The 3343-nt window shown below is 40.9% G+C and overlaps 1 long non-coding RNA gene across 1 annotated transcript in view; it reads left to right on the top strand.

Moving 5' to 3' along the window:
• LOC106527273 (uncharacterized) overlaps positions 1-3078 on the top strand; it is an 84105-nt gene extending 81027 nt beyond the window's left edge. The window contains exon 5 of the long non-coding RNA XR_001311364.1: positions 2182-3078. This is a non-coding gene — a long non-coding RNA (uncharacterized LOC106527273). The remainder of the gene's footprint in view (positions 1-2181) is intronic.
• Positions 3079-3343: the final 265 nt, after the last annotated feature.

Raw genomic sequence — 3343 nt, 5'->3', positions numbered from 1 at the left:
TTACCAGTCGTAGATAGTAAACAATGGTTTTGGAGGTAAATGAATCAAATCACTCTTGTCTCAGTAGGCATGAGACAGAATAATGCTTAGAGGCCACAGTCTTGAGGTAAACAAAGTTTGGGTTTGACATTCCAATCCAAGTTACTGCTACACTTGTATATCAAAATATTCAGCTCATTCAACTTCTATACTTAAAAAACAACTAAAAATTTCAACAAAAGTATATTTAAATCTATTCAGTTCTTTCAAAAATRGTATCCTCTGGAATTTGTTTCCACATGCTGGATTTTTGTCTTCATTCTACTTTACTTTAGGGTGTATTCACATCAGCAAAGTCCTTCGGTCCACTTGTTTGTTTCAGACCAAGTAGTGGACTTTATTTTTTACTTTGGTGCAGTTTGGATTCACGTTGTGCTTTTTGCAAGAGGGCTATAATTTATAAATAAAGCCACGCAGGTGACGATCATTGCTCCTATTGGACGTTAATGACGGGGGCAGGACAGAGTACAGACCCAGATAAAAAGATGAGGTTAACACAACTGACTATTTAGAAAATCAAGAGCAGCTCATTCAGTGGTGGCTTTGTGATGATCTACTTATAATATGGGGACGGTTCTCCTAAAGGAGACAAAATGCTCTGCGTTCCCTGACCCACAGCGGCTCATTGTTTGTAGCACAGTGTTAGCTTTAGCAACATACAAGGGTTAATGTTACTTAGCTACTCCTACGTATATTTGGTTCAGGTGGAGGCCGGTCTGTATTCACACCCACCTGAAGCAAACTGTTCCAGAATTCATTTGGAGGTGAACCAAAGACCAACTCAAAAAATGGGTGTGGGTCCAGTTGTTTGATCCACATCAGGAGTGTACTCACACCTGCATAAAAGGTCTGGACCAACGGGGGAAATGAACTTTGCTCTGTTTAAAATGGACCAAATGTGCCAGGTGTGAATACACTGTTACACACGTCAAGTTGTACAGATTAAACAGATTTCCACCCATTTTAATATACAAGACATATTGTATATGGCAATCATGGATTAAAAAACAACAACTTTCCTTAAAATGTAGTTAAGCATCAGTCATTGTTGTAAGGAAATAATTTTGCCACCTCCTCGTCCTTCCCTCCCTGCTCTTCTGCCGCCATTCTCTCTCCACCGCTGACAGTCTGCTTGTTCGCTRCAACCTACGTGTGTCAAAGTACTACCAATTTTTGTGAAAAGTTTGGCTTTCTGAGGGTCAAGATAGAAGCTGAATGTCCGAAGGGGTTGACATGTATGCATTTAGTCACATTATCTCTACTTCTACGTAGACTTTTTGTTACATTTCTCTTTAAACAAACTTTTTTGTGTTTGCTAACGACAAATAGCTGCTGCAGCCATCTTTAACRGGGGTGACTCCAGTTGTTAGTCGTAGCATACTGAGAATAGTTAATGAGGTATTTTGCTAACAGGCAGACAAATGAATCTGTTGCAAATAATCAAATTAAAGTGTCTGATAATCAACCAACGTCACACATAGTTAACATTACAGGTTCATGAATTTTTTTGTGACAAAAAGCTTTAATAGTTCAGGGGTTTTCGTGGAGTTAAGTGAATATTTTAGAAAATATTGTAATGTTGGGTGGTTCGGCACAAAACTGGATTATTGCTGGACATGTTTACTCACAATAAAGTAGCTGACAAAAATGATAAAATAGTGTTATTTTAATACAAACCTATCCCATCATTGAATGTAAAGTGTGAGTTCCCTCATCTGTTGTGTAAATGTGAAGYAGGTGGGAGGAGTCAGAGGAAGGTTGACAGTGACTGAAGATGACAGCTAATGACATGAAGCCTGTCAGGGCAGCCGGTGTGTCTAAATAACCAGGTGCTGCGATTTAGTTTCTGCCTGGTTAAACAGTGGAATAATTGGTCAAGTTAGCCAGTAATTAGAGCGGCTCTGCCACGCTGCAGCTCAGAGCCCAGCCATGCCTCTGCAATACTAATTGGGCTATTTATACTGAAACACATTGACCAGTTCACTGGCTTCCCTTTCAGTTTGCTTTTCAGCACTTGTTTATTTTTTCAGTGAGTACTCGGGACGGAGTGTTGGACTCCCTCGTCCCTCTGAACTTCTGTCTTCTGCCCTCTTGTTTCTTTGTCCGTCCATCTGTCTTGTTCTGTTTTTCTGCTCGACACAGACTCTCCCTCTCTCTCTGTTGCTTATCTGTGCTCCACGGATGCCAGTGTGCGGGCGAGCGACTGTCCTGACCTTCTGCGATGTTTGTGAGCGTTCCTTGGAGAGAATGWGGAGAAGGAATGGACGTCACTCAGTCAGACCTGCATCCACCTGATTAAGAGTGCGGCTGTGGAAACCAGACGACCTCACACCTCACGGATGTTCGCTCCTTTTCTGCAGAAAAGMCACATTTTATTATTTTTGCCCCTCTGCCATGTCTCTGACAAAAAAATAGCTGCTGCTATGAGAGGCCATCTCCAACTCTAGATCCCACCAATATCCTGCTCACACTCCTTCCTCCTTTTGTGGTTCAGGAGTTCTCTCTATTCTCTGTCTGTCACATGGCATCGCTGCATCTCTGTTCTCCCTGCCTTCTATTATCCCTAAATCTCCAGCTCTACCTCCTCTCCATACTTTCCTCTTATGTTGTATTATCTTTTTCTTTCTCTCTCTCTCTTTCTGTGTCTTTCTTTCCCTTTCAGGCTTACCCTCAAACCCCCATCAGGAGCAAACAAGGCTCCTTGACATTCAATTTCTTGCTTGCCACGCACTTCTCTTTTGTATGTYCCTCCCCTCCTTCTCCAGGACTCTTTTTGTGCCCGTTGAATAGGTGGATGGATGTGGCATTGAACAAATTGCTGGGCAGACAGCTGAAAAGGGAGCGCAGCTATTTTTTTTTCTTGTGCGTACCTCCCTTTTCCGAAGCTTAAACACCAAGGTCAGTTTGAGAGTATTTCTGTACTTCACTTAAAAAGCAGTTTACTAAAACCATTTAAATGATTGATAATCTTCCTATTAARATGCCTTCATATTATGTTGTCCATATTCAAACAAACTAGAATAAACCACAGAAACTGCATTTCTCTGTGAAATTCCTCTGTGAAATTGGGTGAAATGTGCTAAAGTAGCTGAAACTTGAGAGCTAAAGCTAAAAGACACTAGCTCAAAGCAGCAGAACATTGGGCAAAATCAGCAAAACAGAGGCTAAAATAAACAAAAAAAGTAGCTAAATGCTACCTAACAACCAACTACTAGCTAAAACCTAGAGTTAAAAGCAAAATGTGGGATATTATCTAAAAACTAAAAGTAGTGAAATGGTAACTAGACGCTAACACCAGCAAAAG

Source organism: Austrofundulus limnaeus, unplaced genomic scaffold (assembly GCF_001266775.1).
Source record: "Austrofundulus limnaeus strain Quisiro unplaced genomic scaffold, Austrofundulus_limnaeus-1.0 Scaffold4, whole genome shotgun sequence".
Taxonomy (NCBI): domain Eukaryota; kingdom Metazoa; phylum Chordata; class Actinopteri; order Cyprinodontiformes; family Rivulidae; genus Austrofundulus; species Austrofundulus limnaeus.
This window is presented reverse-complemented; position numbering and strand designations above follow the sequence as displayed.